At 38.7% G+C, this 23,009-nt stretch overlaps 1 protein-coding gene across 25 annotated transcripts in view; it reads left to right on the top strand.

Annotated features, from left to right (window-relative positions):
• TENM3 (teneurin transmembrane protein 3) overlaps positions 1 to 23,009 on the top strand; it is a 1,688,047-nt gene that overhangs the window by 1,290,922 nt on the left and 374,116 nt on the right. The gene's annotated exons all lie outside the window — the stretch shown is intronic.

The following is a 23,009-nucleotide window of genomic DNA, read 5'->3' as shown; positions in this document are numbered from 1 at the left end:
GGATGACGTTTCTGAGTACCTAAATATCTAACCTAGATATTCTGATATTTAACATGGCAGCCGGAACTACTGCTACATTCCTTGAGTGCTCTGCTGGAATTTTAAAAATTTAGTTGCCAAATTTAAAATTTAGTTGCCAACTTGAATCCCAACAAATATAAAATATGTAGACTAGAACTCGTAAACGTGTAATGCCCTGGCTCTTCAACTTTGTATCAAATTGCTGCTGTGCTGCTGCCCGAGAGAAGAAGGACAGAGGAGGCCATCTTCCATCCCTGGCCTTTCCTGCAAGTACCTGCTGTCCCCACTAGGCACTCACTTGGCCTCAAACTCAGCCCTTACAACTGGATTCAGTTGGCCTGTTCACCAGCCATAGGCCTTTTATTGGGACAGATGCCACTGGGCACCACCCTAGTTCCAACCTTTTGTGGTGATGACTCATAGCTGGCTGGTGCTGCTGCCATTGGTGTTGCTGATAGATTGGGTTCTTGGCTTGCCCATGGCTATTCTTGGCCTGCTTTGCATCATTGGCTCCAAACTACAGATTTCCATCCCTAAATCATTATGCCCAGCCTTGCTCCAGGCCTTGGGACTCCTAGGAGCAGGATTTTGAACTGCATTTCAGGCTGCTGCAGGAATGGGAGGGCAGGACAATTATGTTCTATGTGCAAAAAACGCACCTTAGTCTGGATACAATACACTGTCTGCTTGTACTGGAATATAGGGCCAATATAGTGCCAAAGAAAGATGTTGATTTTTTAAAATGAACGTGTACTGTGCTTAGAAATGGTCCTACACTGCATATCAAAATGTGATTTTGTAAGATAATGTAAATAATTCAGGCTTGTCTCTGGATTGCCTCATGATTGTATGCGATTTCAGTATTTTATGTTTTAATTGGATTTACTGTATCAGCTTTCTAAAACCGTCAAGCATTAATAACTGTTTCTTTTTAAAAGCAAGCATTTATTATATATTTACTTTATTAGACAGTATATACCTAAGGCAGGTTTCCCTTAAATAATACTTGATCTTAACAAGCCTGTAAAAAATCTTGAATGCTCCTGTCATGTACACGCCTTGTTCTGATGCTGGTTGAGTAAAAGCTTCTTATTCTGACTGGCTCACTTTGCTTTCAGAGGGAAATGAAAAGTGAGTGGAATGTGGAGAATACTGCCCTTTATTGCATTTACTTTCCATCACAAATGTAAAAGTTGAAAGGTAGGAATTTGTAGTTATTTCTTAAACATGCTCAAAGGGTTTGCTCACCAGGCCTAACTTCCCATAACTAGGAGATTGTAGCGTTAATATTTATTTTAATACAGCATATTCAAGTCCTACTGCCACTATGAAGCTGGACAGTAGTCTGTTAATGAAATGTATGAACAGATGTATGTCAGCATTTCTCCCCCATGAAATATAGCCCCATTGTGTTTTAATTATTTGAAATATCTTTGGAAAAGTGAATGCTGATACTGTGTTTTTAATCACTGAAATCTGTTGTGGCCTTATTTTCTATATGTTAAGTTAAATAGACTAACTGCTGTTAAGAACCTGTCAGGGAATGCATGTCAAACACCAGGGGTATCATGCAATCAGACTGGTGTCAGGGTGGAAAAGTCAGTGGCTTGGCGGGCAGAGGAGCCTGACCTTGTTCTCTCAACATTGCCTTTACACCGAATGGAACAGATGAGATTCTGAATTATTCACAACACTGAAAGCTTATAATTGTTAGCATTGGTGGCAGCAACGGAGCATAGAGACAGGGTTTTTTTTTTTAATTGTCAAAATGTCTGACCTGGTAACACATCAAAGGTACTTTCTCCTCCCTGTAAACTCTCTTTAGGAATTTAGATTCTTCCTTTTTTATTAAAAGGGATTAACATACAGAATTATTCCCACTTTTTTCTCCTGTGTGGAAATCTGGGTCAAGCAGGTACACATTAAGTGTTGAACACTGTTTTTCAGAAATTTTAGTAGCTGAAAGGTTTGCTTTAATTTTTTAAGATTCGGGTACAGACGTGAATTGATAAATATGATTTGGTCTCCATTGTCTTGTGCTGTATTACTAACTTTGTTTTCTATTGAAATAAAATCAACTACATTTTTCAATCTGACTTCTCCTCCCAACCTAATCCTTGATTTATGGAAGGTGTTGATTTTTTGTAAATATTTATTCCATTCTGTGTAAGAGAGCCTGCTTACTTCTTTGAAGAGCTCATTTATATAGACAGAGTTGGGGAAAATGAGTATTCAGATTCTTTTATTATTATGGTCAGAGATCAGTCATACAGTTCAGCAGTCTGAAACAATTGTCACAGTCATCAGTCAGAAACAGACAATTAACAAGGTCTAAGTCATGTCTCAGAGCATAGTTATATTGAATAAAACAGCTTAAGTAGTTTAAAATACAATAAAAATATTAAAAGAATAACAAAGGGTAGACGTAGAATTTTAGGACAATCCCCACCCTCCATGTCATTTGAAATAATTAGTACGGAAATGTACACAATGGCACATATCTGAGGGACCGCCTGTCACCTTATGCTCCCCACAGGGCCTTGCGCTCTGTGGGTTCTAATCTATTGGTCATTCCCAGCCCCAGGGAAGCACGCCTAGCCTCGACCAAGACCAGGGCCTTTTCGGTCCTAACCTCTGCCTGATGGAATGAGTTCCTGGAGGAGCTGCGGGCCCTGTGGGAGCTTTCAGCATTCCGCAGGGCCTGCAAAATGGAGCTCTTCTGCCAGGTCTATGGTTGAGGCCGGACAGCAAGGACGATCATGGCCCCCCCATTGGAGTGGTGGCTTGCAAGTTCCATCTGTTCCCTCCTCCCCATTCTCCTCTCCCCCTAGAGGTATTGCTGGGGATGTTGGTGATGGGATGATGTTTCTGCTGTATATTTAGTCTATACTGTTTGATATTGTTGTATTTTACGGTTTTTATGTCGGGTTCTAACGGGATTTTTTAGATTATATCTGACATTTGTAACCCGCCATGAGCCTTCGGGGAGTGGTGGGAAATAAATCACAAACAAACAAATGTTTGCCACATGTCTAATTGTGCAAAAATCTTCATATATTAATAATTTATCTATGCCATTCTTAACTGAACAACCTGATATATTTGATAAGATGGAGACGAGAATCTTATATCTGAATGTTATAGAAGGGACGGCAAAAAAAGATGTGTTCCAAATGTTCCACCTCTTCTGTTGCACACAGACAACTTCTCTGATTTGGAGGGGTATTTCTCTTCTAGTATGGCTGATGGGAGTGCTGCACATCTAGCTAAAGTGTATTCATGATTAAATTGGTAAGCATGCAGTTGGTAGAGTTATGCCATTGGGGCCATCATATATCTAGACTTATTGTGCAAAACAAAGTTAATCAACAGTGCTAAATTATGCTACCACTCTATATCTTGAACCCTCTGTTTGACAACAGACATTGCTATGAGTAGCTTAATGCCAAGAGTAAAGCCCAATTTGAACAGTTAATTTTCAAGGACTACAATTCACCTAGGCAAGAAGGGGTCTTGAGTGATCAGAAGACATAAACCTTTTTGTGAAGCTTTTGTTTGCAAGCAGTTGCAAGTAGAGAAATTTTTTGAAGTAAATAGTCCTTCCAGAGTGTGTGTGTGTGATTGTTTAGATTCATGTTTTGTCTCCAAATGGGTGGGCTTGACAATAAAAATTATCCCTGAAAACTATGAAGGATAGGAGGCATCTTGAGAAAATGTATTATCTATTGGGATTTGTTTTAGTACATTGACATCTCTGCATCATTTTTCATCTAATGCTGTAGGGCAATGTCACGGTCTCATTCTAATTCTCAGCCCAAGTATTATCTGCACATTGCCCTCCCCTTGCTTTAGGGCATTTAATTTGAAAAATGTTGCTTACATCTAGATAACTGACAGTGCAGTCCTAAGCAGAGTTACACCCTTCTGAGTCCATTGAAGTTAAATGACTTAGAACGGTCTAATTCTGTTTAGGATTACACTGTGAGTCATTTGGTATGGTGTGTTACAGTGACAGAATTTAATCTCACCAACACTGAAGTTGATTCTGCCAGGTTTTTTTAAAAAATTAGCAATGAACCATTGGCTCTGCTAAAGCCATCAAAGACTCTTATTTGCTTTTTTAGAATTGTAACAAAGAAAGGAGTAGGGCTCATCCCTATAGATATATTTCTATTATCCATAAAAGAAATGAGATAAAAATGAGTATTTATGCCCGTCAAAATTGCTGCTTAGGACCAGCAGCGATAAGAAAGATGAATTTCAGAGCTTGGAGTATTTTAGATCTTGTACTCTAAGTAGTTTTTTGTGTACATATTGTGAGTCCTAATGGAAATTATTCTAAGGACGTTCTGAGAAGACCCTGTACCATGGGAGAGAACAGGTGGTGCATTAATGTAACCCCAGACTTTGAACTTTTCATCATATAGGTTCGCATCCAGTCGTTGGGAGATGAACAGATTGGGAGATGAACAGATTCTACTTTCTCATATAGAGCTACGTATGTTAAGTAAAGATAGCTAAATTTCATTGGGTTGGGTTCTTTGAAATCTGGAACAGGAGTCCACAGCATGCTTCTCTTCACTTTCTCATTTTCCACAAAGCCTCCTGGATTACCCCAAAGTCTGTGTTGTGTCAATGCAATATGGGAGACTGTAGCTTGACTTGGCAAAAATCAATCCCTTCCTCCTTGTACAAGCTGTACCATCAACAGAGCAAATTCTTCTTCCATGGTTCAACCTCGAGTTCACATCCCCCTTTGACCCCAAGGGTTCCTCGAGATACTGGATAAGCTTTTATAAAGGTGCAGGAGACTGACTGAGGAAGGGGGGAAAGAACCATTCCTTGAACTCTTCCTGTCTATGATAAGATTCAACTGACATGTACCAGTATTCTAGACCAGTGGTCCCCAACCTGCGGTCCGCGGCCCGGTGCCGGGCCGCAAAGGCCAGGGCGCCGGGCCGCAGTTCCCTCTCCCCGCCCCCCCAGCAGTAAAAAACTTCCCAGGCCGCAATCTTGCAGCCCGGGAAGCTTCTTACTGCGGGAGGGGGGGAGAGGGAACCAGGGCCGCGTATCGCGCATGCGCGGCCGAAATCGTGCATGCGCAGCACTTTCGCGCATGCGAGGTTCCAGCCGCGCATGCGCGCATGTGCGACCCGGCCGTGCATGTGTGATGCGCGGGCGCGGCCATGCATGCGCGCTGCACGGGCGTGGCCATCGCCCTGCCGGTCCCCAGCCGAAAAAAGGTTGGGGACCACTATTCTAGACCTTTGTGTTTTGTAGCTGAAGGCAATATTTAAAAACCAGAAGGAAATATTTAAAAAACAGGATTTGGGAATCGCTATCCACCCTGCTCCCTCAGCCATCTGCATCATGCTCACCTACTTCTTGCTGCCAAAGAAAGAAGGAGGGAAGAAACACAGAAACTCACTCTAGATGCATAAAGTTATATCTCATTTAAATTTACTAGAACAAGTTAAATCACCTCTGACAATGATTGAACTATTGAATTTAGGCTTAAAAATTAACTTGCTGGTCACAGAAAAGAGAAAGTACAAGGAAAGACTGACTTTTAAAAATGTACCCCATATAGGCTGCATTCTGTTTGCCAGGGCTTTTAATGAGGTATGGGATGCAGGGGAATTTTTTTGGAGGGGGTATTGTATGATATGATGTTTCTGAGCCTTGAGAGAAGACAAGATAGAAATATTATATAAATAAATAAAATTGGCTTCTTTATTCAAGTATAGTTAGCAACACATATCTTTTTAGGTATTATAATAGTTGAAGCTGGACAGTCATAATTTCTTCAAGTGCCTTTGCATCTTTACAAAAACCAAACAACTTCCAAGTAATCTTGATGATAGGAACATCAAGCTCATAATTATTTGACTACCAACTTTATATACAAAATTTCAGCTAATATTGTTGGGCTTTTTTCCTGTTATGTCAAAAACCCCATCCTGATTTCTGCTCCCCCCCTCAATTTATCTTTTCAATAATCCAGTATGTTATGTTAATGACACGTACACATTGAGAGTAAAATTGAAATTATATAAGCTGGTCTTACATATACAGACTTTGCGCAACTGAGGACACATCTTCATATACACATACTTTTCTGCTGGCCCATTTAAATGTTGGCTGGCATAACTGAACCTGAAATTTCTTGGGACAGAATTTTTGCTAGGACTGAACACATTTTTTTGGGGGGGGGGATTAGCCCGCAGTGGACTATGAAGGGAAAGAGGGAAATCAACAGGATGGAGCACTTGGGTTGCTTCTCTAATTAAACAAAAGAATTGGATGGATAGAAGAGTGTACAAGAGAGACTTGATACAGCAAATAAGTACTTTAAGGACTTTATATAACCACTTCAGATGTATTTTAAGATGTGCCACCTTTGTAAACTTTAGGATTTATAAATTGTCACATGGCATTCATTATGCATATATTAACAGTTTTCTGGAGGCATCATTCTGTATCTTCTGTACCCCACAACAAAACTTCCATCATTAGAAATGTCTTTAGATTAGTTCTGTTGATATCTTTTTCACCCTTATCGATGCTTGACTTGTAAAATGTTACATATTATACTGTACACAGCTGTTGGGATTCTGTTTAGGATTTTCCATTCCTCTATATCAGTATATTGTATTTTTTTTTATAAATGGGAGGCCTCTTATCATATGGGTATTTGACCCAAATGATGTATGTATTGCTGTCAAGTAAAGTCGGTTAATTTTAGTGTCAAATATTCATAGTCTGTTTTGGCAGATGTGGTTTAATCACAAAGGCTGCTATCCTGTGTGCAGCCTGGCTACCGAGATCCCATTGATTTCAATGGAATTAGGTATTATCCGCCCAAAGAAGGATAATCCTGGAATTAGATATTATCCCAACCCTGGATCTCCCTTTCTTGCAAAGAGTTAAGGCAGATAACATGGAATGGTGGGAGCAGGAGGAGGCGTTTATGGTAGGGAGGGCAGCAGTTTACCTATAGAAAAGCACCCTCAGCCTTGTTTGGCTCTATTACTTGAGAGACTGGCTGGGAAAAAATCAGTTAAAAACAGCTGGGTAGGACATGGATTTGTAGGGAAGAACTGGTATATGGGAGAAGGATTAAGAACATCGTGGCAGGCACTGCTCACCTCAATGAATTTAATAACGTCAGTGTACATAATATTTTGTGCACCCTGCATTTTTTCTGTAGGCTTTCTCTCATAGAAAAGTAGCAACCAGTCAGCTTTTAAGTATAGTTTCCTTGTAAAAGAAGATCTACACTATTTTTTTATCAGAATTGTTCCAGTTTTATAAGGTCTACTCCTATTCAGATGATTAACGTCATACATAAATCTAAGAATGTGAAGTATTGTTTTCTCCACAATGCTCTCAAGCGGTATATAGAGACAGACAGGGAAATATTTTATTGTTAAATGCAGAAAACTTTTAAAATACTTTAAAAGAGAATTATTGTACTCTGGCATTGGAAGTAATTTGCGGACTTCCCTAAAAGGCGCACTTTTATATCAATGTAAAATGCGATTGAAGCATTCTGTCCAAAGGTGACGTCTGCTTCATATCTCATAGGATAAGTTGTTGTTGTTGTTGTTGTTGTTGTTGTTGTTTGTATATATAACTGGTTTTTGGTGGCAGCTTGTGATCCTTGTGCTTTCACTTGCAAATCCAGAGAAGTAGTTGTGTTAGTCCGTTGCAGCAAAACAAAAGAACTTGGCAGGGTCAGACCAATGATCCATCTAGTCCACCATCCTGTCCCACAAAGTGACTAACGTTCCTCTGGAGGGCCAACAAGAGGCCAAAGCATTCTAATGTGTTGCCCCTTGGCACTAGTGTTCAGAGGTTTACTGCCTCTATGAAGATTCCCTTTAGTCACCATGACTAGTAACCACTGATATGTCTTTTAGATTCCATTTTAAAGCCATCTATGCTTGTGGCCATAATTACACTGTCTGGGTGTGGATTCCACATTTTAAGCATACACAAGTATTTTCTGTTTTCTTATCCGAATGTACTACCTATCAATTTTGTTAGATGCCCTCAAGTGTTAGTATTTTGTTTGGAGAAAGGTTCTCCGTATCCCCTCTCTCTTCTACTAGGCATGTGCAAAATAAAATGGGTATTTTGGGGATTGCACACACACATACCCCAAATTCAGTATATGGCATACCTGAATACCAATATTGGTATTTGAATTTGGCAAAATGTGAGTATATCAAATATATTTGGCTCCATTATACCCAAGGGGGGATTAAAGTCAATTGCAAATCTAGCATACTTACCTGGCAGGGGAGACATCTTGATCATGACTGAATCTAGGCTCTCTATTCAGTGATCTGATGGGAGGTTTGCGATAGAAACACCAAATGTACAACACAAAATCACAATTCCAGCAAGGGGAAGGGGACTTGCAAGAACAGTAGAACCAGTGCCACTGTTGCAGTGCCAAACACAACAGAAGTAGAAAGTAGAAACTCAGTAGGAGGGAGCATTTCTGCTGTCCTTGCAAATGGTGGAGCCTAGAGGGGTGGGATTTGGAGACGGGAGAGATCTCAGGAGGATTTAATGCCATCAAGTCCACCTTCCAAAGCAGCCATTTTCTCCAGGGGGAATTGATCACTGTCCTTTGGAGACAGTTGTAATCCTGGGAAATGTTCAGTCCCCACCTGGAAGCTGACAACTCTATCAGCATATGAAAACAAATCAAAAATGCATTTTTCCATTACACAATCCTATGACCCATGAATTTCCTCCAGCAAGTGCCCTTATCTTAAACTAGCATTACATGGGAAATGTGGGGTTGAATATCTCCGTGTGCACATTTATAGCCAAAATGCTTAGTGTATGCCTCAGTGAGTTATAGATGGCTGTAGTTTTTCCAGATGACCCAGAGTCTTTCTTAACTTGTCTCTTTATTTGGCAAGATTGTGAATTAGAACTTTTTTCTTACAGCAGAGAGAGGTAGAAGAGGGTGGGGCAATGTCAGAAGAAATGTTTGGTTGCAAAAAGTAAGCTATTCATTTTCGTAAGGATTTTTCTAAGAGTGTTCCGAAGTTGCTAAGGGATATTAGAGTTCCAAATGTAGCTAAGTTTCTTGCTGTAGTTTGGCTTCATTTTTACCTTGTTATGATTATTATTTCCTCATGTAGTTGCAGCTCTTCTGTTGTTTTCCTTTCCTTTCCCACATTTTAATTTTTCTACAATGAGCAGTAATTGTTCCTTGATATTATTTCTTTTCCTTTGTTATATCATAGCATTTCAATATCAGTCTGCTTCACCACTGTACCTACTTCCATTTTTGCCAACATTTTTCTTCTAGTGCTTACAAGAACAATGCTTGTTCCATAAGAGTCATTTCAGTGCCACTACTCAACTGGGCTCGCTCTCTGTCAATTTTCCTCTTTTAAGAGATGATGCTTTCTTCATAGACAAATTTCTCATGTTAAAATTTGATGTCAGAATTAATTTCCCCTTTCCACTCACACTCACACACAAAACAAAACAAAACTTACTCTACAATAACCAGACAAGCAAATCCTCTTCAATAAATCCTTCAATACCCCCAATATTGTAATCTCAATCTCAGATGAGGTTGAAAGAGCTCTAACAGAGCTGCTGTATGAGAACAGCACTAAGAGAACTATGACTAGGCCAAGGTCACCCAGCTTGCTGCACATGGAGGAGTGGGGAATAAAAACCTTCTCCAGATTAGAGGCCACCACTCTTAAGAATTACACCACTAGCCAGAAGAAGTCAGTTCACTTGAGGCAGGAGTAAACTGTCATAAACTGACATCCACTGGCCTCATGTGAGGCGGGTACAACCATGGCTGTGATTGAGGTTTTACTAAGTGTTCTTAAATTCATCTAAATGTTCAATAAACTCACTTTGTAAAGCTCTTCTGGACTTGTACTGCCTCAGATTGTGGGATAGAATCATATTTCATTTTTTTTCATGTATTAAAGAATGTGAAATGCTGTTTGCAGGGAATATTGTACATCAGGAAGTTGTAATCTTTTTCTTGTCTTAAATTCATAAGGCTCTAAGAATCACCCAGTAAAGTTTGTAGCTAAGTGGGGCTTTGAATCAGTGTCTTACTGGTCCCCTTTACATTTGCAAGTGGTCTCACAAAATTTGATCTATCCCCAATATTTTTAGCATCAAAAAGCAAAACAGAAGGCCACAAACTGGAAACGAGTTGTAGAGAAACAGATCATGTGCTTGTTTGAATTTAATTAATTCTAAAATGTTGGGGTAGCTGATGACTTCGGAGGTGTTCTCAAGTTTTGGCTTATAAAGGGCTTATCTGACAGGGTATTAAAAAGAAAACCAGAGTGCCAGCATCAGAATCATACTTCATATTCTTGTAGCAGGAGACAGAATACTGATATTAAGATTCTAGATATGATGACCTGAAATATCCATGTATTAAGAGTCATCAGTTTGACTAATGGTAGACCATAGTCACAGATCATCTTAAGCACCTCTTCAGAGTGTCATTTTTCCAGCTCAGTTGATTTCTGACATATCTCACTTTATCAGTCACTGATGTGGAAATTCCATCACTTTGCTATGTGTTGTGAATTTTTCTGAGTGTTTATTTGTAATAGGTTTTATGGATGATTAGTTATGTGAATTCTGTCATTTTTGTAGAAATGGCTGTTTCTTAATTTTTTTTATAAACTGCAGTTTATAGTTTGTCTTTTCATTTATTGTGTTGATTTTGGTTTCCCTTTCATACATCTGAAAATAGCCTTTTGTTGATGGTCCAAGAGAATCTTTACAATAGTTAGAAACTTTAGGATTGCTTCCTTTTTGCTTTAACTCCCCCTCCCCCAGATTCTAAAGCTGTCTGTATGTCCCTGACAAATGCCTGCTACAAACAAGCCTGCTGCATGCAGGAAAGTCCATTTCTCTCCAAAATAGAAGACAGAGGTTAATTCCCACTAGTTCTTTCCTCTTCCTCCATTGTCTCCAGCTGCTATTTGTCTGGATCGGAGGCAGAGCAGCCACTTCCCAATCCTTTTCAAAATATATGCAGCAAGCTGTGTGTACCCAATGTAGATTACCATGAGATCCAAGGTCTTTCAGGGCTATGTGACAACTATGTGACAAAATTTTCCAGACATTTCTGCTCAACCACTTTCTCCTATGGCCAACAGCACCTAACAGTTTAGCCCTTTTTCCAGTCTGGTTGGCCCGTGGACCCCAAACAGAAAAATACCATGACATTTGATAATTTTATTAGAGGGTAGCCTTACAAAAAGTATCCAGTGCTATATTTTACTTTCAAAATGTTCAGTGAAGTGGCATATATGCTTCTACTCCTGGAGTTCTAAGTTAAATGATTAATCTTTAAAATGGTATTTTTATGACTTTCTTCTTAGAGATGGTAGGAATTGTATACTTTTTATCTCCAGCACTATATATACAAATTTCAGTTGTGTTTTTAATACGACAATGCAAATCATCTTGATCTCTTATTTGGTTATCTGGTTTGAAACCCACAGTGTTCATTTTCAGCTAACTAGTTAGTGTATATTTGCTGTGTTGTGTCTCTCAGGCTTTTACATTTATAAACTTGTCAGTGGATGTATAGATTATTAGCCAAGTGAGCAGAAGCAGGGCTAAGAAATTGACTAGTTAGAAAATATTCCCTCAACATCAGAATAACATTTCTTGTATATAAGTGCAAATAAGCAATTTGCAGTCCAATCCTAGACTATTACAATCTTCTAACCCTACTAACCTCACTGGATTTAAAGGGGTGTAATTTTGTTTAGGACTTGTAGTGTTCTTCTATGTTTAGTTTCCTTTACATATGTTTCCGAGTACTTCCATGGAATGTAGTCATTTTAAATAGTATTTATATTAAAAAGACCTATCTAGGGTGAAAATGATAAGAAATTTAAACTGCATATTCAAAGTGCAATGTGCCACATTTTGTAATACGAGATCTGTGTAATCTGTAAATGTTAAAGTCAGGCAATTCAGTAGGTTGAGAGTTTATTTTGGCAGTCCAGGAACACGGGCAAGAAGGATCACAGATAAAACTGCAAAGAGGCTTCTTAGCTTCTAGTTAATATAGGCTGTCAGTAGCTTCTCAGTCCTCATCTCATGATGACTCACAGACTTCTGCAATCTACAACTATCTTTGGGCACATAGCCTGTGTTGGTTAATCGGCTAAGGTGAGCCAGGTGGGCTGACAGAACAGGGAACTACAACAGGAGACTGGACAGAGGAATGAGGGGCTTCTGCAACAATTTTGGAGTCTAAGCCTTGGTATGTACGTTGCTAGTCAGAGCTCTCTACCTGATGAGCATCTGGCTGAGCTAAGTGAAACTAGGAGCTCCTGGCTAGATTCTTCCTCAGAGGAGGTACTGTGAGGTACTATGATGGACTGCATTAAGCATGTGCATTTGGCAAAAAATGAGGTTAAAAAATACCCCCCAAATACTTTTCCGGTATTCTTTTGTATTGTTTAAACAAAATACAGATTAAAGAATCTGATCAACTACTGGTATAGCTCTTCCTGAATAAAAACTGAATTATCTGGCTTTTATTTGAATATATTCAGCTATACTGAACTGGGAACCAACCCCAGCCAAGACAGTTCTCAGCTCCCACCACCCCAGCTGATCTTTTCAGGTCTGTGTGTAGTGACAAGAGGCCTCCTGGCCACATGCAGATTCTAGTTTAAATCATGCCAAAGGAGAAGTCCTCCCAACCAGTTTTGCATGTGGTGGGGAGAGATCTCTATGCTGCACTAAGATCCTAGGGACAGCTTCTTTCCAGGGAAAGAAAAGTGGAGGTAAAATCTTGCTTCCGAAGGATTGTGGTTTATGAACATGTTTTGTGAACAGTGAACTTTCCTCTAGCAAAAGAAACAGTGCACTAGAAATCTGCAAAGTCAGTCAATTAGAATACAACCTATAGTCACTAAAGTATATTCATATTTGCTTTATCTGACTAATTTATTTTAAAATTTGCTTTTCTATGGATTTATGTGGTTTTCTTTTTTTTTCTTTTAGGAATCAACATTGTGAACTATTGTTAGTTGTATTCCAAAATTAACCATTTGTTGACAGTTTGAACCACTTATTCTTCTACAGCTACTATAACTAGGAAGAGTTATATATAAACTATGAAATGGATATTGAGAGTGTTTATATGCTGTAGAAGAAACTGGCATTATGTTAACAGATTGTAATAATCCTTGAGGGAATTTTTTGGGTGGAACTACTGTTCTTAAGTGAATGCAGTAACGTTCCTTAGCAATTTTAAGGGCCTGCAGGCATGCTAAAACCCTAGCGGATGTTTCAGTTAACAATAACATGACCTTAAAGCCTAATTTACATTACATCAATTAAATGATATTCATATAATCATAGGGTTGGAAGGGACCACCAGGGTCATCTAGTCCAGCCCCCTGCATGTTGCAGGAACTCACAACTACATGCCCACCCACAGTGACCCCAATTTCATGCTCAAGTGATCCCTCTACTAAATATCTCAAAAATCCAGTCTGGCCTGGAGGAAATTCACCTACCATCCCACAGTGGTGATTAGCAATTCTCTGAGTAAGCATGGAAGGGCCACAAGAGACAAACACTGGCACATACCTTCCTGCACACCCACTCACAATCTGCCTAAGTTCATAAAATCAGCATATTCTTTCTACAATATATATTTACAGTCTTGTGGAATCTTTTTTGTTTGACAAATCAACAAATTAAAACCTTTATTTTACTTTTCTGTTTCCTCTTGTACATTTCAATTTCTATTTTGGTAAGCAGAACTATATATAGTTCTGTAGCCTTTTTATTTAGTCATTAATTAAGGCCCAATAAAGTTTCTGGAGTTACTTCTAGAGCAACTCTGCATAAGATTGTGCTATAAATTTTGATTTAGTATGCTTGGAAATCTTAAGTACCCTGTAAAAGTTCAGATGACAAATGCTTATAAAGTAAGTTACATGAACTGAACAATCCAGTACTGTAGTGTGTCAATACTTATTAGCATGTTGTAGTAGTCACAATACGCATGAGCATTTTAGAAACAACTTCTGCTTATGAATCTACTGCTTTATTGGTTTTCTTAACCACTACTCCTTTCATTTGACTTAAACATTATATTTAAATATGAGAAGGGACTGTATGTTGCTCTTAACAATGAGCACAACTTGAGTCCAGTTGTTTTAAGGAATTCCTGCTCAAAAAGGGTTATAAGGAAAATTACCATACAATTATATTTTCATTAATATGAACCACTGAATAATAAATATTTACAAGTAATTAGAATATTAGGATTTTTTTTATTAATGAAGACAAAGGCTGTATTCTTACACATTGCATAATCATTTTCAGTGCACTGAAGATTCAGTGCATAAGATTTCCCTGTGTGAAACAGGAAAATCCACTTTCACACAGTTGATAATTGTATTGAAAGTGCATTATTAAATGCATGTGAAAGCAGTCAACATGTTTGTATCACGTCCATGTACAAAGCAGTTTACTGAAGTAGTTGGGACTCATGTGTTACTCGGCAGGATGGGGGGAACTTAAGGGGATTAAGTCTTTTTTGTACCCTATAAATATATTCCCAACAATTGCAGCTTCAGCGGTTGAATCAGTAAGAGGCGCCTGCATTTTGGGCACCTGTAATTCCATATCAAACTGGAGACATGCATGCCAGATTCCACTTGCATTTGATTTGACCCCTAGGTGCATTGTGATCTTTTTATTTAAAACACATGTAGGCCCACCTTCTCCCCAGATAATTAGACTCAAAGATGGGGAACAATGCCAACAGTACAAAACATGGTTCTAAAAAAACAACAATATTAAAATAGAAGGGCTCACTCAGGTATATGGGACCCAGGTCATGAAGGGCTTTAAAGGTAAGTACCAATACTTTGAATTTCATTACAAGCAAGTATGCAACTAGTGTAAGGATCACAAAATAGGTATAATATGACATTCCCCTGTTAATAGATCAGCTGACAGAACTTACATTAATTGAAATTTCCTAATTATCTTTAAGGGCAGTCCTATGAATGCATTATAACAGATACAAGGTACACTACTAAATAAGATAACTTAATCAATATACACAGTTTTAAAAACAAAAAAAGAAACCTCATTTGAATTAATTTTAAAGGAGATTTCACTGACTGAGACTTTTATACCTGGAAAATGCCCCCCTCGGGATATTACATAGATAATATAACTTGTTCTGCAGTTATCATGACCCAGAAGATTTGGTCTATACATAAAATGCTTGATTTGCACAAATAACTGTCTGAAATGTACTATAAAACAAACATAGTTGTCTATCATGTTTATTTAGTACAGCTTTGGGGACTTGGTTAGTTGTACAATAAAGCAATGTTGAAGTATAATTTCATCAAGTGGAGAACAGCTAAACAGGAATCGACCGACTTTTATGTAAAAGAGCAATGAAGAAAAAAATGAGTGTAATAATAATTAGGCCTTTAAAAATCAGATTTATAATAGAACCCCATATAAATGTATCATATTTGAATAATTCTGTTCTCTTAAATTTGTATAATGTCAGTATTACCTTTTTGGATAATTTTAAGCTGTGAAACATAATTAGAGAGTTTGCATCTTCAATGCAAACATTCACCATTTAATTGTTGGTTTTCTGTAATGACAAAAGATTCTGATTTCTTTATTGGATCAGGTCTGGTTTAAAAATTTGTGGGACCATTGCACCAGAGTTAGTTGTTGTTAGATTTTGTCAAGTCACTTCTGACTCATGGTGATTCCATGCAGCTCTGTCTGCAATCATTTCTTTAAGCTTTTGTAAAGTCAATCAACTTATATCTTTAAGATCAACGACCCTATCCAGACTAACTAGGCAATAAAGGTAAAGGTAAAGGTATCCCCTGTGCAAGCACCGGGTCATGTCTGACCCTTGGGGTGACGCCCTCTAGCGTTTTCATGGCAGACTCAATACGGGGTGGTTTGCCAGTGCCTTCCCCAGTCATTACCATTTACCCCCCAGCAAGCTGGGTACTCATTCTACCGACCTCGAAAGGATGGAAGGCTGAGTCAACCTAGAGCCGGCTGCTGGGATTGAACTCCCAGCCTCATGGGCAGACAGCTTCAGACAGCATTTCTGCTGCCTTACCACCCTGAGCCACAAGAGCTCTGACTTCCCCCTATGGTACTGGAAATGCTGGAAAGTAAAGTGGCCCTGAGGGGGGGGCACTGGATAGGGACCCTGAATGTGCAGTGCACATGCTAGATGTGCTACATGAAGCATGTATTTAGTTAAACTGGTGCTATTTAGTTAAACTGGTTATGGATGGGATGGGGAAAGGCTTTGGTTTTGAAGTTCATAGTATGACAAAGTGAAAATGCCATGCAGTAATAAAATAGCATTGTGATAGCGAATAATGAATACACTTTATTGCACTAGAACATAGGTCATCAAAATTTAAAAGCACATTATTGTTTACAGGTGCCACAACAGGGTTTAAAACTCCCCCAATTACCAACAGAACTGAAAAATGCTAATGCTAACAATAGACACTATAGTTCAGGTGTTTGAAGGAACCATGATATTTGTCATGCCCTCAGTTTGGATCTTTCTTATGGCCAACATGAAAATAGCAACCCTTTGTGACACATAATGATCTAGATCTGAGATAAAATATATTAGTTTGTCGTTTGCTGGAGATTCTTTCCTCTGAGTTATTTTGTATAGAAATTTTTCCCTGAGTTCTGCATAAAGTGGACAGTCTAATAAGAAACGTGGAAGATCTTCAACTTGTAGTGGTTTCATGTATTATGTTCTATGTAAACCGCCCTGAGCCTCCGGGGACGGTGGTATATAAACAAACAAACAAACAAACAAACAAACAAACTGATAGATCCCTGCAGTTTGGGTATACTTCCCAGACAGGACAGCTGAGGGTATTAACTGGAATCTCAATGCTGAAAAAACCGACCTTAGTTTGCTCATATTTATTTCCACCAAATATGGTGCTCTATTATGATATTTTTTGAAGTTCTTGGAGCACCTCTAGATTGCATGATTATAGCTCTATCATTGTGATAGTGAAGGTATTTCATTAAAGCAGTTTCAAGAAATTCATTAGTGAAAATGCAGGAACACTATTTTTTGACATTTCAAATACTTTTCTAAATTTAGGAGAAATGTACACTTTGTTGTATCTTGTTCTATGCTAAACATACTAAAAACATCCAGAATACTGCAGACTTTTAAAAACTACTGCCCTTTAGAAAAGTCTGAATCTCTATATGTTGGATGTTTATCTTTCTGCTTCCATTTTCAAGCAGTAAGCATGCTACTAAGTAATTCTATGATCTAAATGTCAATTGCAAGGATTCGTGCATACCTTTTCTTGTCTGTGAGACATATTATCACCAGTTGGGCTTGGGGCAGCACATGTACGTACTTCTTTGACCATTTGAACAAGACTTGAGCCCAGGCTGAAATTGAGAAAACTGAATACTTGAGTGCTCGGATATTTAGGATCAAAATGAAAAGTGACAGCACTCCAGAGTAGACTGAGAAATGAAAATGACGTCTGTAAGAAGCTGAATTGCAGGCACTCTGAACAATACTTTAGTACATTTCTGCATAAAAATGCCATAACCTATCAGGACCTGATCCTTGATCCTCCTAGTAACTACACCACAGAACAATGTGTCCCTTAGAGAATAAGAGAAAGGGAACACATTGGGTAGAGATAGGAAGCAAAAAAAAAGGAGAACAAATATTATCTATCCTATTCTATGTCAGGAAATTGTTGGGAATAGGAAGAAGCCTAGCAAATGATTCAGCAGGAATCCTAGGCAATAAATCCAGAGAGGTGAACACATGGGATGAGACTTGGTCTAATAAGTGTCTTGGATATCAGGGCAAAGGAATAGACAGGCCACTCTTGTGCATGCACCAGTGTGCGTTGGCATGGAGAAAGGAACTCTGTTGTTGGGATCAAGAACAAGAGAAACCTGACCCTCAAGGGAGGGCAGCATATAAGTATAATAAATAAATAAAGCTGACTTTCATGGACTTTATATAAGATACCAAAAGAATGGGCTATTCTGAAGTTTTGTATGCCTCAGCTTCTTTCTTATCTATCTATCTATCTATCTATCTATCTATCTATCTATCTATCTATCTATCTATCTATCTATCTATCTATCTATCTATCTATCTATCTATCTATCTATCTATCTATCTATCTATCTATCTATCTATCTATCTATCTATCTATCTATCTATCTATCTATCTATCTATCTATCTATCTATCATACTTCTATACCGCCCTCCCCGGAGGCTCAGGGCGGTTTACATTATAACAGAGAACCATACATAAAACAGTCTGTAGAACATGTACATCAATAACCAACAATTGCAACCAAACACAACACAGTATAACAATAAACAATCATAATACAAACAGGTCCAGGGCTTGTTGATGGGATTCTGAGGGGGGTGGCTTATTGATTGAATTCTGAGGGGGGGTGGGGGGGAGCAGGGGCCCTTGGTCGCTGTAGATTACATCTGGTCTCGGCCAAATGCCTGGTGGAGGAGCTCCTTTTTGCAGGCCCTGCGGAACTGTTTAAGCTCCATCAGGGCCCTGATCTCCTCTGGAAGTTCGTTCCACCAGGTAGGGGCCAGAACAGAGAATGCTCTGGCCCTGGTTGAGACCAGACGGACTTCTTTAGGGCCAGGGATCCTTAGCTGATTGGAGGCAGTAGAGCGTAGAGCTCTTTTGGGGGCATAGGCGGGGAGGTGGTCCCTCAGGTACACTGGGCCCTGACCGCGTACGGCCTTGAAGGTAATTCTTGGTGTGCTAGCATTGTCACAAGGGTTTCAGATTCATTCAGAAATAGTGTTAGCCCATGTGCTCATTTTCACATGTATGTTGACATGTCTTGAGTTTGGGAAACTCACCCAGAACTGTAATTAATCTCAATATCATGAGGAATGCTTTCCCTACTTCCACAGCTTGGCTATCTTGGAAAACTGACACTTAGGTGGAGCTGAACATGTAGGATTGCTAGTCCCCAGTTGTGACCTGGAGATCCCTCAGTATGCAGCCTCCCTCCCTCCCCTCATTTTAGGGCTCTCAGAAAGTAGGAGACCTTACCAGGCATGGGGAGGGAAGAAGCAGGAAGTGAAATGCTAATGTCACCCAGAAGCAAAACACAGGGACATTGGTGGCGTCAGGGGGTGATGCTCTAGGTTTGGGCAAAACTCTATGGTAAGAAGCTGATTCTGCCATAGAGTTTCCCCCCCAAAATCAAAGCTGCCCCTCCGATGTCACCAACATGCTGATGTCACTTCTGGGTGATGTCAGCACATTGTGTTAATTATGGTCTGGGGTGGCTTACAAATGGGGAGGACCCCCATAGATGGTAATCATTTCAGTAGCCCCGACCAAAAGCCTGGCGAAAGAGCTCCATCGTGCAGACCCTGAAAAACTGTGCTAGTTCTGTCAGGGCTGAAATCTTTTCTGGGAGCTCATTCTACCAGATGGGTGCCAAGACAGAAAACCTTCTGGCCCTAGTTGAGGCCAGAAATACTTTTTTGGGTCCAGGGACCACCAACTGATTGGTGTTAGTAGGATGCAATGGCAAGAAAATTGAAAGAATGATGCCTAAGACTGTATAAACCACATATTTAGATAACCCTAGGAATAATCTGCTTTGCTGATTGGCAATTGCCAATTTGGAAACAAAAAAAGCCTTTCTTTCCAACTCCCACAGATCATCAGTTTTGTAGGTGGAAGAAAGAAAAATATTGGATCAGAATATAATATAAATTGGAACTGCTTTTATGGTTTCTTTTAGAAACTCTTGTCCTGCAAGTTTATTTGTTTTTAAATGTAGCTCTTAATTTTGCCATTTATCAGTATAAGTGCCCAGGGGAAATTTTGAAATGATCAGAGGCATCTGATTTGCTGCACTTCACCCATATATTGCCCCTGGCCTTTAAAAATGTTAAGAATAGTGAGCCGATATCAGTAGTTTAAATTTAGCAGACATACATTTTCTTTTGTGGTCACATGAACAGTTTGCGTGCCTTCATTCACCCACAGTTGGAAGCAAAGAAGGCTACTTCTTCCTGTCTCAAGCTTCCAGAAGTGGTATGGAATGTAGGGCAGCCAACACCAAAATGAAAAATTTGGAGTTTTGTGCCTGGGTAAAACAGAGTTTAGGCAGGGGAGGGGGCTTAGCAGCCATGTGAATCAGCCCTCTGAAGCTGCCACTTCTTCTCAGGAAACTGATCTCTGTAGTCTCAAGATGAGATGTAATTCCAGGAAAACTTCAGGCCCACCTCGAGGCTGGTAATCTTAATGGCAAGTGCAAAGAATCACCTTCAGCACCCAACCTTAGCAACAGCTTATTCCTTGGTATGAATAGCCTGAGGAAGCACTCACTAAGGACTTTTTGTAATATAGGTTTTGCCATGGCAACAAAGCTAACTCAGCAGTTTCAGAGCTTGCCACCATATTCTGGCCTTTCTTGTATATAAAGCAAATCCCTTTTATCCAAGACTCTCAACGGCTCCTAGCTGACTGGGAAGATGGAAGTTCATACAGGGTTTCACAAAGAATCCTCAGCCCTCATAAATAGTATCAACAGACTGCAGCACTCCATTTATTCTGCAGCACAAACATTGTGGAGACAATTAGTAAAGGTATAATTCTGTAGGTCCCTCAAGTCTCCTGTCTCAGGAACTTAGTGTTTCTGAAAAACAGCATGTCAGGAAATTAATATTTCTTTTTCTTTCGCATATTCTTGTTTATGACACATTTATAATTGCTGCCAATGTATTCAAATAATACAGTTCCATTAATCAGCATGGAACGTCTAGCCTTCTCCTTCTTTGCCTGGAGAGGCAATAGATAACCCAGAAAATTGCCTTTGAAGTATATTGAATTCATTGACTTCTGTAAGGAGATCAGTAATCACTAACACAACAGCACAGATTAAATCAATGTGGATTTAAATCTGTCCACAGTTTTACTATTTAAAAAACCCTTAAACTATAATCTAATCTAAAGAATATATAAAGCATTGTTAAAAATGCTGTGGACCGTTGAACACTTAACACCCCCCCCCAAAAAATGTTTAATACTATATTTTGGCATTGTTTACAATGAAAACATCTACATAACATATGATGGAACAATATCTACATAACATATAATGGAGCAACATATCTATCAGTGGTAGACTACCAATAGGGTAAATTAAAAATAAATAAGAAATGGGCTTACTAATTTCAGTCTGCAAATGACTGACTCTGGGTATGAACATTAGATTGGAGAACATAGGAATTGTTAATGTGGATTTCTCAAATAATGAAATACATGCAAAAGTAGAAAGTAAGAACCAAATTATAAATTAATGCCTTTGGTTCATGAAAGTCACATAATGGTACCAATGGTAATACTCTTAAGGTCCACATTGTCAGTGCTGTTTTGCCAGTATTTATGAAATGATCATAGAATCATAGAGTTGGAAGGTATATCTCAAATGCCTTAAACTGGAGGATGTACTGAAGTAAGAGAGCATCATGTCCTAAAGTTCAAAGAAAATGAAAAAATGACCCATAACAGCAGTGAGCTGCTACAATCAGCAGTTTCAATCCTCAGATCTTGAGGTTGGTTTATGCATTAGAGGGAGGGGGGGGGAATGGCAAGCTTTCTTATAAATAGCATTGAAATTTTAAAGCCTGTATCATATTAGCTTTCTAACCATTAATAAATATTGTAAATATGAAAACACTCTGAACCATTGCATTGATAAGTATATACTAGGACTGCAGTGTTGTGAATTGAATGTAGGTTGTGGATCAGGATTTCCTTTCTCCTTGTAAAATTCTAACTTTGAGGGTTAGAGGACAGCAGAATGAAGTCAAGTTCTGCAGACAGAAGGAAATTGGTGAATCCCCCCCCCTTCTGCATTACTGCTAGAACAGCAGTTCTTTATTTTAATCCAATCCCATTTTCCCCAGTTAAAATGCATTGGCTTTACAATCCAGAGAGCTTTGTGATTTAAATTAATCTCATAGCATAAATTTAAATATTGTTGCATTTTAAAATACTTGCATCAAACAAATATAAGCTTCAAATAAATATTCTTATCCACAAATACACAGTTTTAATGTAACACATACAAGTTCCAATATAATGTTAAATATTCATTTTATGATTCTAGAAATTATTTTTGTCACCAGTGCTAATATTTACCTTTATTGTTATTATTATTATTATTATTATTATTATTATTATTATTATTATTATTATTATTATTATTATTATTATTATTATTATTATTAATTATCATCTACTGGTGCTTCTATACCACAACAGATTTCGTTGCATCAAGGGATTCTTAGCTACTATTAGATCAGACTAAGTAGCATCTAGAGTAGCATTCTGTTTCCATTTACGGCTGGTCACAAGCTTAGTGTAAATGATATGACCACTCTGTGTTATTTCTTGGCAGAAAATGTGAGAGCATAATGCCTTCTGAACAAAAAAGTGCCATTTTGAAAAAACGGTTTGAAGTCACTAGTTTGTGAACGCTCTGTGAATTTGTATAATACTTTTAAAACCTATCGAAGCTGGGGCCATCACCACATTTACTACTGGTATTCTATATATTATTTCCTTTTGAGATTTGCTGCCAGACAGCTTCATTGGGTCATCTTATGACCTACTATTACAATAATAGAAGAAAAACATTATTCTTTCCACAATAGTCATGAAGTTGTATTTATAAAATATCAGTGTTTGTCCAGTCCTAAAACTACAGGACATTTGTCCAGTCCTAAAACTACATGAGCTGCCCCATTTAATTGAAAACAGCTGAACCACAGGGCAGCTTGGTCCCACGATGTAGCTGGTTAAACAGGCAAACTGCTCCCGTGGTTCAGCTGTTTAAAGGGGCTTTG

Source organism: Paroedura picta, chromosome 10 (assembly GCF_049243985.1).
Source record: "Paroedura picta isolate Pp20150507F chromosome 10, Ppicta_v3.0, whole genome shotgun sequence".
Classification (NCBI taxonomy): domain Eukaryota; kingdom Metazoa; phylum Chordata; class Lepidosauria; order Squamata; family Gekkonidae; genus Paroedura; species Paroedura picta.
The sequence above is the reverse complement of the archived record's forward strand: the minus strand, read 5'-3'. Positions and strand labels throughout refer to the sequence as shown.